At 38.5% G+C, this 15,231-nt stretch overlaps 1 protein-coding gene across 1 annotated transcript in view; it reads left to right on the top strand.

Annotated features, from left to right (window-relative positions):
• Positions 1-15,231, top strand: part of GRID2 (glutamate ionotropic receptor delta type subunit 2) — a 594,006-nt gene that overhangs the window by 279,811 nt on the left and 298,964 nt on the right.

Here is a 15,231-nt window from a genome sequence, read left to right as displayed (position 1 = left end):
TATGATTTTTTTTTCTATGGAAAGTTGCTTTGAAACTAGACCTGTTTTCTTCAGATACATCCATTATTCATAAGCAATCATGATTGGTTTGGATGAACATTTTAAAACTTGTTTTCAAAGTTAAATCTTTAAGTTATGGAAAAATGCTCACTTCAGCAATTTGCTGTGCGTAATATCTGGTTCATTCAGGTTAGGTGTTATTGATTTTTGTTCTCTGTCTACATAATAAATTTTTTAATTAGAATGATAGAAAATTATGAATAGGAGGATGCCTATTTATAACAAAGCAACACCTAAAAGCATTAGCCATGGGACGAGGAACACATACCTAAAAAGGCATCCAAAATGCTTGCAGCAAAGAGTATGTTTGTTCATGTTTTATGAGTTTGTGCATTTAAATACCAATGAAGAAGGCCATAATCTTGCCAGATAAAAAATATCTTTTTGCATTTACTTCTGAGTTTAAAAACTTCAAACAGATTTTATAATTAATATTTTTAATAATTATATTTGTAAATACTAGTTTTAAATTATTCAAGTTTCAATATTTAACCTGAGAATGCAGTTCGGACACTATGTCATTTTGTCCTTGATTTCTGGGTAAGAATCCCATTGTGTTGTGACTTACGTAACACAGATGCCTGCCTGCAAGGAATAAGTTTCATATCAGTATCTTATTCAGTGAGACATCATCCTCAGACATGACATGTGGCAGATACTAAGTTTTTCTACCAGCCTCTATGGCATTTGAACTTTGGTAGTCTACAAGTAATGACATACTGGCCACTGATTGCTATCACATACATGCAAAAAAATTCTGCATTTACTATATACTGAAGAGTCTGCCCCCCTTTCCCCTAACCATTTCTGTGGTTTGGGTGTTTTGGATGGGTTTTTCTGGGTTTTGTGTTATCTTTATTTGTTTGTTTGTGTGTGTGCATAGTTTGGAACTAATACCATGAATAGAAAGATTTTAAATGCAACCTGAGTTCTAACTGAAACTGCAACTCTGAATAGGGCTGTTATCTGTGCAAAGGTATGTTTCTTGAAATTTGCGAAATTCTTGATTTCAACAGCCATCCAGAGCAGTAGACAGTTTATATTATCTTTTCGCTTCCTACAGTTTCTTTATAAAATTTTTTGTTGGTGATTTCATTGACTATCTCCTCCTCCACTTTCAACAAGGAACAAGAGAGCAGAAGTTCCAGATCACCATCTCTGACCCAAGGCCTCTCTTGTTATTTCCGTTACCATGAGGATTGTTCTCTGTCTTTCTGATCCCTCTTCTTGCTTGTATTGGAATGCCTCTAATTTCTCACTGCCCTGATTCAGATGACATCAATAGGCTTGATACAGTATTTTGCCTGTTCTTAATTTTCTTAGCCACTTTTTGATCTATAGCAGTAGTTTTCCTTGTACCCATGACATTATTTTCTTAGCAGTCCCTAGAGATCAATCTCCCCGGGAGTTTATTCTAAATCTTATCAAATTGTGTTGCTTTCTTCCCTTTTCCTGCTATTTTATTGATATATTCAAAGCATGTCCAGTATGTTAGCAGTGAACACTTCTTCCCAAGTTCTGTATTGACTGAAGAGGGGCTTCCACAGAGGGAGGGGTGGAGAAATTCCAGGTGTGAATTAATATTAATTCACTATATGGAATACAGAGTAGAGAAGTTCGAATTCAGTATTTATCATGCTCTGAGCAGGAGCTTGGACTGTGATCTTGTAAAGTCACATCCGGCTCTAATTATCCTATGATTCTGTGATGTTTGAGAAAGCCACTTAGTCAGATGGGTCTATAGATGTGAAATAATATTTTAAAAAAAAATATAATAATAATAATCCCAGCATCAGTTTGCATACTATAAAAGAGAGTTGGCCCAAGAACTCCAGAAGAGCTTGAGGAAGAGAATGTTACCATTAGCTTCTGTGCCTCTTTTAGAAAGAAATCAGGACTGGACATGCAGACGTAGGGTGGAAGTCCAGGGGTAGGCCATCCCGTTGGTCATTGTCAGTGCAGCTGAGGGTGGTTACAATTCTCTCTGGAACATCCTCGTCCCAGTCTTTAGTTTGCTTGAGAGGATCTGACGCAGTATGAGATTTGTTTCTTTTCTCAGCTCACACAGACCTAAATCAAATTATTTATTGGAAACCTTACTCAGTTTAACCGCTTACAGCAGTTAATATTAGACATTTTAATGTAACATTTAGTTATTAAACATTAAAGTCGATGGAAGATCAACACTTGCATTAGAATTAAATTCATATTAGGAAGAGATTATTGATACGTTCTGCACAATCCTCTGTAGAACTGACACTTGTGCAAACATAGTAATTTCTTGCCCTAGTGGTGTTTTCGTACATGGTGGTCTTTACTTCTCAAGGTGTGTATCATAACATTAAGTGATGTCTCCACAGCAGTAAATGGCACTTGAGAAGTAACAGGAATATAGGTTCTGATATGTGTTAATCCATTATCTTTTCTCATCGTTGCCATCTTTTTTTAAGTTAGAAACAATTAAAATGCTGTTAGATTGATTCCAGCAACCAGAAGATTTCCAGTACTTTCCTTTTTGATAAATTATTTTGTATAGTGATTTAATCTAACAATTTATAACAAAATACTTTGGCTGTACCACGGAAATTATGTCTAGTAATAATCTTGCTTTGTGAAAGAAAATGTGCCTTTCATATTTAAAACAAATTTCTTACAGTAAAATTGGGCCTATATCCAAACTAAATACTGTGCTAAACCAAATCCCTTGCACCTTTAAAAGAGGCTGCAACCACTTATGTGTCAAGTTATCAATGTAATGAATTTTTAATCCAATGACTTGAATTGCTTTTTATTTTTATCTTGCAGTCTATCATAGATTTGTTTTCATTAGCAGAGAGCTAGAGAATTGTTTATAACTGGAAATGTATCTTTCTGCAGGGCCGAGAGTTATTTCCCCAGCGTTAACCTTTTTTAAAACTGCCAAATTCTTTTTTGAATATAAGTAGATGAGTATATTGTTTTAACATTTTAACAATTCTGTATAAATGCTAGAAGACTTAACTCTAAAGGTTCTTTACCAACAAAGTAAGTTAGTCTTTGAAGGAAGCAATTCTTTAAGTCAGAACTAGCTCAGTGTTGAAGAAGTGATGTAGAAATGCATTTATGAAATAATTGACATTTGAGTTTTTAATTGATGGGGTTTTTAAAGTAAAATTGTAGGTAGGCAGACTAGTCTAACACAAAACAAAAACCACCTTGATAGTAAAGAAGTGTTTTACTACTGTTGACTTAGTTAAGCTGAGTAACTAGTAAGGGATTTTAGTAAAGCACATAGTCTATTGTCAGTGGTAGAGCCTTGCCAGTTACAAATGTGAGGCTAACGCACAGTAAGAGGAGTTGAGAAAAGAGAACATTTTAACTTGAGTAGACTTAGGTGATGCTTGTATTTCATTTACTGCAACTGTATCTTTACCTTTAATGTATAAACTCAGATGAACTTGTGAAAATCAGAGTGAGATGAGTGTTCTTTTCCCTCATCCTTCCTCTCTGTTGGGATGATCTAGATCAAACTCCTGGTGAAAATAGTGCAGTCAGTTCCCTTGTATTCAGTGTGTTTTGTTCCTCGAGGTAACACAAGATAAAGGCCAGCCCAGGACATGAAATCTGATTTTTGTGTAAGAACATTTCATATGAGGATATAGAAAGTGTTCAAGGACAATTCCGCACTTCTTCAAATGCCATTTAAAGAGTAGGCGGCATGAAATGCAGCAAAATTAAGCAGTCGATTGACGCCTTTCTCAACCTGCTATTAAAATTACTATCCACACAGTATGTACAAGCCAAATTTACCTCATTTAAGCAGCCAGATCGACTCCTACTCTTTTCATTCTTGACTGTTCAGCTCAAGCTGTAGGATCACTGTGCTGCAGAGGGTAGCTGTGCATCTCCTTCTTACAAGCAGGTGTAGAGACTAGGCAGTTCCTCCGCTAAGTCTCTGAACTCTTCCTTAGGACCATCAGTACCCTTTTCAGTGAAGGCATTTTCAGACTGTGCACTATAAATGTATAACTTACACCTTTGGAAATTGCAAAGTTTAGATTTATAAAAAGAGCCACTGACATCTGTAATCATTTTGAGCAAGTTTTGCCAAGTTATTATATCTTTATGGTTTCAAGTTCAAAGCAAACAAAATGCAGTTTGAAACAGCAAACCTGCTTACACCACAGAATGGCATCTGACAATGGCCGGCCCCCAAAGAGTAACATGAAAAGACCCTTACACATCCAATCACAGGGGAAAACAAATGAAATCGTCATTTGAGATCTGAGCGTGTGAGCCCAGGCTATATAAACAGAGTAACTGACTTAGAATCACAGCGTATTGTTGGGTTTCATCTCTGTGGTGTATCAACAAGGGGCAAGCTTTTGTAATTCATGTCTTATTTTTCAGGCAGTTTATAGTTCACTGTATTTTTCAGGCATACGTAGATACATTTCCGTAGTAGTAAATTCTTTCTGCACAATGCAGTCAATCATTACAATAACGTAATTGTGATTTTTGTGCAATTTACAGTGTAGGTATCTCTGCATTTCTAAGATGAAAGGGAGGAAGTCTAGCTGTTTGTCAACATTTATTTTTAATGTTTTGGTGGTGCCAAAGCAGATAGAAAGATTCTGCACTTTGGAAAGTTTGGGGGAATAAACTTGTTTGTGGAGAATGAATTTTTTTCTTATTTCCTATTCTCTTTTGAAGTGATGGCAGTAATGTTTTAAAACTCTTCTGTATTTTATATTTTAAAAACAAAGTTCAGAAACCCCACTTCTCTGTCCAAATTTCTGGACTAACCTTGTGCTTTTCAACCCAGTGTGCCTTTGATATGCAACCATCACTGTTGATCTATGTGATATTTACAGATTCCATGACTAAGATATAGTTGCTTACAGTTTTTTGAACTACATATATTTGGCAATGGATATTTGCTGTTCCCTTAGGTGGTAATTTAGCTTTAACTTTTGTAAAGAAAAGAAACAAAACACACATTAAGGCTATGAAGGGGATTTGCTCTGTGAGGCTAAAGGAGGCATCCCAATAGCAAATAGAGGTTGAAGAAGTATTTGAGGGCTTCACTGAAAAGGAAGGAATGAGGTTATCAGTTGGAAACAGTTTAGAGGGCATGTCTTGCAGAAACTTCCTCATGGATCATCTCTTCTCTTTCTCCCCAGCATACACAGGAGTTTCAGATTATTTTTTCACCAGGACAGGATGAAGGCAGTGGTGAGAGTTGTCTGATCACATCAGTAAAAAGATGTCTCAAACTCAATCTGAGGGAGGATTTCAGAGAAAGACACAAAATAAAATACAGCCCCAAGGAGGAAAGCAGTGAAATCTGTATTGCTGAGGATTCTAGCCTACATAGAGATCTGATAAACTATGAAGATAAGAGAGCATTGTCCCCATCTCTGCCTCAGGAAGGTGGTTGTTTTCAAATGAATTGAGTCTAATGCTGTAGGATTGAAGTACTGTTCTTTAAAGATCCTGAAAAATAAGGCATTATACATGAAACTCGAAAGGCTGAGCTGCTTCCAGAGAGTTGCCTCTTATGTTGTAAGAAGGGTGATATTCTGAGACGATGCCCATCTGTACATATAGACCCTGGATTCCTAGTATCCTCTTTACAAACCATATAGAGTAATTCTATTGACACTTGCCTGCACACATATTTTCCAGAAATATATGATGACGACTGACAAAGATGTGCTTGAAACCATAACATTTTCAAATCATTTAAAGTTTTAATGCAAGTTTAATACAGATTCGTAAAAGAATCATGCTCTTTTTAATTGATTGCAAATGCTTATAATTACCCTGAGGCTGTTTTCAGCTGCTTGATGACTATAATATTCTCAAGTCTGTCTCCAGACAGTCTTAAAACTGTTTATTACTCATCTGGCTCTTTGCCAACTTCCCCTACTCATTTAGTTCACTGTGCCTCAATAAACACATAATTAATTCAAGCTTATTATTGAATTTTCTTTCTATTAGTATTTATTATGTCATCCAGATAAAGAAAGGAACACTTATTTTTCATCTGCATAACTTTATTGTGTCACTTCATTACAGTGCATGTTAGTGGCTGTTTGTGAAAACTTTGGTAACAACTTGCTTTTGCTGGTTGACATTACCACTGAAAACTAAATATATATTTTCGTTGACCGGAAAATTATTCAACTTCAGAGATAACTATTCTATAAAATTTCTCTAGTGGACCATGCTTCTTTTTTATATCAAAAATTTCAGTGCTGAGTTTAAAATAAAAGTGTAGACTTTCTCCTAATATCTGTGTAACGGGTACTGTAAATGAGGTGCTATCTCAAGGTTTTGCAGAAGTATGAGGTTTTTTCATATATGCACAGTCTACAAGTGTCAGAAGAAAAGTGACTTTAAGAATATTTGAATACTTGAACCTTGTGCTGATCTACTTGCTAAGTATTTTTCAACTCTCAACACATTGTTTTCATATCTTCTCAGAAGTATTAAACTGGAGTTTGTAAACTGATATTTTGGCAGCTAAATAAAAGAACAGTTATCAAATGAGGAAACAATTGAACAAAGTACTTTCCATGTTGGGTGGAAGAAATTATACCTGTACTGGAAAAAAGGCATGAGTTAGACATAAAAACAATGTAAATGTCAAGTAGTACCAAAAATTGAAAAGTAAACTTCTCTCTGAGAATTTAACCAGACAAGAAAAAGAGGAAGCAGAGAGACAGGAAAAAAATATAAAATATTTATTACAGTATTTCTAAATTTTAGTTTATCAGCATTGCTTTTGTAGCTTATGTTCTTGATAGCACCAGTCCACTCATAAAATATTCCTTTTTGTTGTGTAGACTTCTAATCAATTGAAGAAATTATTGAGGAGCAGGTTGATGCACAGAGAACAATTTGTGTTAAGTAACATTATAGCACACACAGTCACACATGGTTTATTACCAGGTAGTTTGCAAGGACAGTTACTTTGCTGCTCCTCACCTTCTCCTTGGAAGGGGATGTGTGGTTCCTCATGCCTATGAAAAGCAACAGGGAGCAGCAGTGACCTACAGGGAGAGTTGCTGTCCGATACAGACAGAAGTATAGATTACTTGCTGTTAAATAAAAGCATATATCTAGGCAGAGGTACAGAGCTCTGCTGTACAGTTGTATAGGATTTAAGTATAATTCTTTGAGTTTGGCATGATTTTTAACAGTAAATGCTGAAGATAAACAGTACTGGGCTGTAAGCCATTATCATCTTTGGAGGCACTCGGCAGGGAAAATTTGTTTCTTTGCAAGAGGTTGTTTTACTCAAAGGCAAGTCCTAGAAGCCTTTTGGAAATCTCTAATGCAAACTGTAGTCAAAAAGAAATTGAGTGAAGAGGTAGAGAGCAGGTTACACAGTCAAAAGTACAGGATTATAGAATACATTGCCTTGTCAGACTCCATGAGTAAGGGGTGATCACAATCTGACTCTTTTTCTGTTTTTGAGAAGCTAAGGTAGCACCTGATACTCTTAAAGGATTAGTTCTGGCTTCAATTTTATTTATCTTTTTTATCCTTTCCTTTTTTTTTCCTGCTTCTTTACAGTTAAAAAAACTGAGAAACCCAAAGGAATAATCTTGTGTCAATCAACAATAAGGTTGTAAACTTAAGTCTTGCAAGATTTGAAAAGTGCAAAAGTTAATATCTCTCTCCCAACATTGATTCAGCTACTTGAGACTCTGTGTATTGGTTTTTCTTACATAAAGGATAATCCCTAATAATTGATATATGGCATGAAACAAAAAGTAGCTAATGTAAATGACATTTGGATGATCCGTTAAAAAAAGGATTACACAGACATTTTAGTAATGCCACAGTAGTTCATATTACCAGCAACATTGAAGTTACTTGTTTTTCTTATGGTTTAAAACAAACATCTTCAAAAAGAGACAAAAAAATATATATTTTTATTTTCTCAATTGGATGATATTAAGAAATATGAGAAATTTTTTTGTCCTTTTTTTGGATATGTGAAATTTCAGGAAATTGCAAGCAAGGGAGAAGACAGTCATTCTCACCATTGACAAATATTCAATTTCCCCTAAGAAATATAATCTCCACTTGTTAGGTTCCAGAGATTTTGATACTATAAATAGATTTTTGTATGTAATGAAACAGTTGAGCTTGAATTTACTTGTAGTGACTTTGAACTACTCCTCTGAAGTTAGATCATCCAGATGAAACAGTTCAGGTAACTGCTCCTTCAGTTCCCAAATGCTACTATGAAAGAGCTATGTAGATTCCTTTTTTTAATTTGTTTGGAGGCTCACTGAATTACATATTAACTGACTAATGAGAGGGAATCCCACTGCTGTGAAAGTAAGATGAAGGACTGTTATTGAATCATCATGCTAAATTGTTGTTTTCCTCAGTTTAGATCTTAGCCATGTTAATAAATATCCACACATGCACAGGAATGTGAACACTTTGCTCAAGGCTTTAAGCAGAGCAGTGGCACCACCGGAGTCTGGCTGGAGCTGCACATCTCCCTTGTGTATAGTGAATTTCCATAATTAATAGTTGCTGTCATGTTAGCCATCATTGTGTAAGGAAGAATCACTGTGCTAGACTTATAAAGCTTTCTTGATAAGAATTTGAACACTGTCATTTGTTATACAATGTTTTTTTCTCATCAACTGTTCAAATAAAGTGGTCTTCTGTGTAAATCAGCCTGTGAATATTTATGACAGGTGCATTCACCTTTACTGCCACAGCTGAATCAGTTGGTATTTATCATCTGGATACTGTGAGGAGAATGTTCTCAGATCTAAAATGGTAACAGAGGGAGGATGAGCTAATGACTGTAAACCAGATTTGAGATAACTGAAGGGCTAAGTGAGTGCCTTGTAATTTAGATGGACTAAAGTGATAGAGGTGGATGGATTCATTTATGAGTATTGATGAATAGTGCCATCTTTCTCTTCTGGTCATAATGTGATCTGAAATTTTTAGGAACTTTACATCTACTTCTAATTTGTAGATTTCTCATTTCTAATAAGGATACAAGAGGTATTTGGCATGTGAGCTGTTTGTTTAATATTTGCTGTTCATTTTGTACAACTTATAAAATCTTCACTGCATATACATACTGGTTTTCCTATATGACATACATGTACCTAGGCATATTTTGTTCTAGGATGTCCTGATCATTCTCCCCAAAAATGGGTTAGGGGACTTGGTCCCTCTGCACAGAAACAGAGATCACAGAGTCATAGAACGCTTTGGATTGGAAGGGACCTTAAAGTTCATCTCGTCCCAACCCCCCTGCCATGGGCAGGGACACCTTCCACTAGCCCAGGTTGCTCAAAGCCCCGTCCAACCTGGCCTTGAACACTGCCAGGGAGGGGGCAGCCACAGCTGCTCTGGGCAACCTGTGCCAGTGCCTCATCACCCTCACAGTGAAGAATTTCTTCCTTATCTCTAATCTCAATCTACCCTCTTTCCATTTAAAACTGTTACCCCTTATCCTATCACTACACTCCCTGATAAAATCCCTACCTTTCCTGTAGCCCCCTTTAAGTACTGGAAGGTCACTATAAGGTCTCCCCAGAGTCTTCTCTCATTCAGGGTGAACAACCCCAACTCTCTCAGCCTGTGCTCATAAGGGAGGAGCTCCAACCGCCTGATCACCTTCGTGGCCCTTCTCTGGACCTGCTCCAGCAAGTCCATGTCCTTCTTCTGTTGGGGGTCCCAGAGCTGGACACAACACACCAGGTGGGGTCTCACAAGGGCAGAGAAGAGGAGGAAAATCCCCTCCCGTGACCTGCTGGCCGCACTTCTTTTGATGTAGCCCAGGATATGTCTGGCTTTCTCAGTGGTGAGCTCACATTGCTGGCTAATTGTCAGTTTTCCATCCACTAATACCCTCAACTCCTTCCCCACAGGGCTTCTCTCTATCCATGCATTGTCCAGCCTGTATTTGTGCTTGGGATTGACCTGACCCATGTGCACGACCTTGCACTTGTCCTTGTTGAACTTCACAAGGTTTGCACAAGCTCACCTCTCAAGCCTGTCCAGGTCCATGTGGGTGGCACATCCCTTCCCTTCAGCGTGTCGACCGCACCACACAGCTTGGTGTTGGCAGCTTCTGAGGGCGCACTCGATCCCACTGTTCCATGTTGCCAACAAAGACGTTAAAACAGTTCCGGTCCCAACACCAACCGCTGCGGAACAGCACTAGTCACTGCTCTACACTGGGACATCAAGCCATTAACGGCAACTTTTGAGTGCACCCATCCAGCCAATTCTTATCCACTGAGTGGTCCATCCATCACATCCATGTCTCTCCAATTTAGAGACAAGGATGTCATGTGAGACAGCGTCAAGCTACCTTGTACAAGTCCAGATAGATGATGTCAGTGGCTCTTCCCTTATGCACCGATGCTATAAAACCATCATAGAAGGCCACCAAATTTGTCAGACATGATTTGTCCTTAGTGAATCCGTGTTCACTGTCACCATCTCCTCCTTATTTTCCATGTGCCCTAGCATAGCTTCTAGGAGGAGCCACTCCATGATGTTGGCAGGCACAGAGATGAGACTGACTGATCTGTAGTTCCCTGGGTCTTCCTTTTTTCCCTTTTTAAAAATGGGAGTTATTTTTTCCCTTTTCCAGTCAATGCGGACTTCACTGGATTGCTGTGGATTCTCAAATATCATATAAGGAAAAGATGGGAAAGGAAGGTTACATAGGGCCAGAAAGAACAAAGAAGATAGAGGAACATCTGATCCAGTGATAAATATAGGTTTTCCACAAGGTTTTCTTTTAATTTTTCATATAAAGATCAAGTCATGAAAGTCAGTAATCTGTTCCAGGTTTATCACATATACAGACCTTAATGAAAAGAGAGCAAAGACACAACTTCTATAATCTGGTGTTGAGGAAAACTGTGGATTTAAAATCCTTCTGATCTCTTTGATGGATAAAAAAATGGCTGGATGGCCGGGCACAAAGATTTGTGGTGAATGGAGTAAAATCCCGTTGGTCATGAGTGGTGTCCCCCAGGGCTGTGTATTGGGGCCACTCCTGTTTAACATCTTTATTGATGATCTAGACGAGGGATCGAGTGCACCCTCAGTCAGTTTGCAGATGACACCCAGCTGGGTGGGAGTGTTGATCTGCTCGAGGGTAGGGAGGCTCTGCAGAGAGACCTGGACAGGCTGGAGCCATGGGCTGAGGCCAACTGGAGGAGTTTCCATAAGGCCAAATGCCGGGGGCTGCCCTTGGGCCACAACAACCCCCAGCAGCGCTACAGGCTTGGGGAGGAGTGGCTGGAGAGCTGCCAGTCAGAGAGGGACCTGGGGGGGTGTGTGATTGACAGCCCGATGAACAGGAGCAGTGTGCCCAGGTGGCCAAGAAGGCTTTTAAGATACCTGTTTCTCGTTGGTTCTCCAGTATCAGAAAGATTGTTCAAGGAAAAGACACCGTGAGTTTAGATTTTTCCAGCCAATTTGACTTGTGCTTGTTTTCCTAAGTTCTTTCTTAGGTCAGGTCCACAATAGCTGACAAGCCTGTGGTAAAGCTGGCACCTGAATTCAGATCTCAGCTTGACTGTTGTTATGCTAGGTACCTGTATTTGAATGTATCAGTCAGGTCTTCAGAGTTTAGGAGACCACGGGCCTTGCACTCACCCGCACAGGATGCTGTGCACATGCACCTCAGCTGTGGCTGCAGCCAGTCTGGTTTGTCCAGTGTTGGACCTTCTGTGCATCAGTGGTGCTGAGCATAAGACCTTTCTATAGACCTCTGTCTTGTTGTGATACGGTTATGTATGGGTAGTCAGAGAATGTTATTTCCAACAGAGTCCTTGATCAGTTTTGCTTGCCTTGCTCTTTATTTGTTAGACTTTCCAAGCCAACTTCACAACCTCTTAAATCAGCCACAATTTTGTTTAAAAAGAGAATGTTTGGGAATGTTTCTTCTAAATTTCCAGCCTGGTTTAACCCTGTATCTGATGCTGAGTATGTGACTACTGAATGGTACTATGTTCTTCTGTAGAGTGTATATAGAGTGTAGAGTACAGAGTGGAAGTGGTGGCTGTACAGTTTAAAAACATGAAGTGTAATACTGGTGGTGACACTGAGTTGGGAAAAGAGATAGCAACTTTGGCTCTAGTGTTGGTCTGTATGTGGTAACTTTGGCTTTCATCAGTAAGGAAGGTAATTAATACTGGTGATAATGGGCAGCTCTTCAGCATTTCTGGAAATGACTGTGACTCATCTGATTTAAATAGAAAATAGAAATGCATCTTCTGGCTGGGCAACAGGTTGGCTAGCAAATTCGGGGCAAGAAACACCTGTGTTCCAGACATGAACAGTCCTGTGTCTCTGTAGCAGAGCCATCTGTGCCACAGGTTGCTTGCCAGATTTTTCTGCAGAAGGAGTTTATCCATTAGAAAGATGATTCCACAGTGCAGTGTGGATATGTGCCACTTTCAGACAATCCACGCAGGAAAGATAATGCTGCCCATTCAGTGGCAGCATCTGTTCTTTGGCATTCGCTTTGAATATGATCATTGCTAGTGACTTGCTGCTGAAATACTGGAAGCACCATCATGATTTAAATAGCATTTCAATAGCAGGGTGCTTTTAATGTTCTCTCTGCTGTTTCATAGCAGCAGGTGAGCATCCCTGATACCTCTATTCTTTTACTGGGTAGGATGAGGTATAAGTCTCTATTTATTTCCTGTCTACAGCTTTGCGTTGTACCAATGCCAAAGGCAGAAGTAGTAGGGAAGTTTTATGAATCCTGATTTGGTATCTTTTTCATTAGAAAGGTACTGTTTTCCTAAAAGCATATCACACGGATACCGTAATGTTGGCATGGTTTAATAAATGTAAAACTGTAGAATAATACTGGATCTCTGTCCCTTTTGTCCCTTTGTTTGGTAAAGATTCGATTTAATTGTTTCATTGTTTATATTTGCACATATTCATGGCAAACAAAACTATTTGGTCCCATAATCTGTCTTCTGGGACAATACAGATTATACAGAATATCAGCCAATAACTCCAGTGTGTTTATAAATTCAGGTCAAGTGAAATTATGTTCTTATTTTGAAAGGACAAATAAAACTTTGGTGGTTCCTGCTTACCCTTTTTTGGTGTTGGAGAAGAATATATGGATTTTTGCTATAGAACTGAAGTTTTTTTCAAAGGTTTTCATAGCCTAAGTAACTTTCCCTCTGATATTTTGATAGTGTATCTAGACTCCAACTACATGTGTTCCTTGTACTTCAATAATTTTTACTCCAACTGGTCAGTTTTACTCAGTTTTCATTCCATTTGTTTGCATGTTGAGTAACTATCAGAGTGGATGAGCTTCACGAACTTTAGAATGAAGGGGTTAAAGTGGAAAGATGTTATTTTATGATTTGCATAAAACTAGGCATATTTCTAGCAGTACAAATAATTTGGTTGCTTCTTAAATTGGTATTTAAAGTGCCAAAAAAATTTCTAACATCTCTGATTAGATTGAATTTAATTTTCCTGATTTAGATATTAAATAGAAGCTGTAATTAGTATCTGATTCTCTTATGGAACTTTATTTTTAGGGTAAGCATGTATTTTATTCATGTTTAAATTATTCTCCAAGTGTTTAGTAATACTGGTATTTCTGCAGTGTCTGAAGAATGAGGTTGCAGTGCTGAATGCCTAAAATAACCTAAAAGTCTAAAATACTATTTCTTTCTAGATCATGGTATTTCAGAACTCTAGACAAGAGACAAAACTTGCTGATTGTGACAGTCTGACTTCCAAGACTAACCCTGTTGAATTTATTTGTGGACTGTTTGATTATAAGACATTATAATGGCTAGTTCTTTATCATTTTCGGTAATTAGGTGCTGTAGGAGGATGACTATCTGTAATACTCTCTAGTTAGTATGTCTCTTCTGGGGAGACAGAGTTTTTTCTCTACTGTTGAGTCTGAAGTTTGTTTTCTTTATGCTACTGTTTGTGGCTGAAAATAAGCAGATCAGGGAGTGAATGTCTAAGCCTCAGATCTTCTTGATAGGGCTGCTGGATTTATGTGAAACTCAGAACTTCTCAGATACCTTATTTTGCCATAACCTTAAGTCAGATGCCAAAATCCCCTGTGCTTGTCAGAACCTTGAAACTTCAGAGTATGTTTGACCCCCCCAGATCCAAAATCATATAGCTCAGTAAAAAGATTATTCACCTGGAAAAGAGGAAAGCTTGAATTTAGTTCTGGTACAGTTTTTCCAGATAAGTCAGCATAAACATTTCTAGCTCAGGTATTTCCAGCTTTTCCATATGAAGGCCCGTCAGGTCTGGATGCTGGAGTATTCATGTTAGGCTCCCTTTGAGCTGTGTAGCGTTCATTTGCTATGGTTACTAGCTACACATTAATTGCATTGATCCTACACTTCTACCATCATAGTTCCCATATTAAATCCACAAGACATCTCCATAATCTTTTCAAAGTGTATCACACATGTTTCTCCCATCATGTTGCTGATGCTTTCCTTGGGGGGCGGAGTCACATAATTCTCCCCCCTGCAGCCTGGACCTCCAGCTGCATTTGCCTAATGTTTGCAGGACTGACCACAGCTGGGTGCTGGTAGCATTGCTCTCTCAATGGCTACTGGACAGTGCCAGGGTCTAGGCAGTTTTGGGGAAAAGTTTTAGAAGACTTCCTCACAATATTTTCCTCAAAGGAAGTGATTTTCATTATATTCTATGATCTTAAAATGCGATTCAGTTCCTCTAGAAACTGTCACACATCAGCATACCCCTATGAGACTGTAGCTACTGCAGTCTTGATAAACAACAGTTACGTGCTCCACTATTCTCTGTCTTGGGGTTACCCTGAGCTGTTACTGCAATGTGCAATGTGCCAGTGCGGTGCCATTTTTTATCACCTGCAAAACAGACCGCCCTAAGGGCCAGCCAAGAGCCCTTTTCTGGCACAGCTTATGTCTGTTTGTGTGACATCTCTTCTAGGGCTTAGAGTCTATCATTCTCAAGTCATCTCTCCAGTCTGCTTTCAGTCTGGTTTTCCAGCCTTTTGCTGGCCTCTCGCATCACAGGTGAACTGCATCTAAGGTGTTTCCAGTAATACAAAGTCTTTTGAGATCCTTCATCTCCTATTTATTCATCCCATGCTAGGATTAAATAGAGCCTTCCCCACCC

Source organism: Athene cunicularia (genome assembly GCF_003259725.1).
Source record: "Athene cunicularia isolate RWA chromosome 4 unlocalized genomic scaffold, athCun1 chr4_part2, whole genome shotgun sequence".
Classification (NCBI taxonomy): domain Eukaryota; kingdom Metazoa; phylum Chordata; class Aves; order Strigiformes; family Strigidae; genus Athene; species Athene cunicularia.
The sequence above is the reverse complement of the archived record's forward strand: the minus strand, read 5'-3'. Positions and strand labels throughout refer to the sequence as shown.